Here is a 308-nt window from a genome sequence, read left to right as displayed (position 1 = left end):
GCCTAGAAAAAACGTTTTTTTGTTAGTCAGTGTAATGTACATCGTTTTTTAATGAAATTCATACTAGCTTCATTTATGTTAAATAGGACACTGAAAATAATTATATTGAATATATATAATACACACTTGCATTTCTATCAACATATTATACCAAAATCATATCTACAAGACATTTTAAAGAATTCTCTCATGTATCAAAATGTATGTAGTATTCGTACGTATCAACACCTATTATATATACTAAATACGTACGTACATAGTGCCAATCAAAACGAACTACAAAAAAATATTTATGTATTATCTTTACA

The sequence above is a fragment of the Penaeus monodon genome, chromosome 31, assembly GCF_015228065.2.
Source record: "Penaeus monodon isolate SGIC_2016 chromosome 31, NSTDA_Pmon_1, whole genome shotgun sequence".
Classification (NCBI taxonomy): Eukaryota; Metazoa; Arthropoda; class Malacostraca; order Decapoda; family Penaeidae; genus Penaeus; species Penaeus monodon.
Note: the sequence above shows the minus strand (reverse complement) of the source record.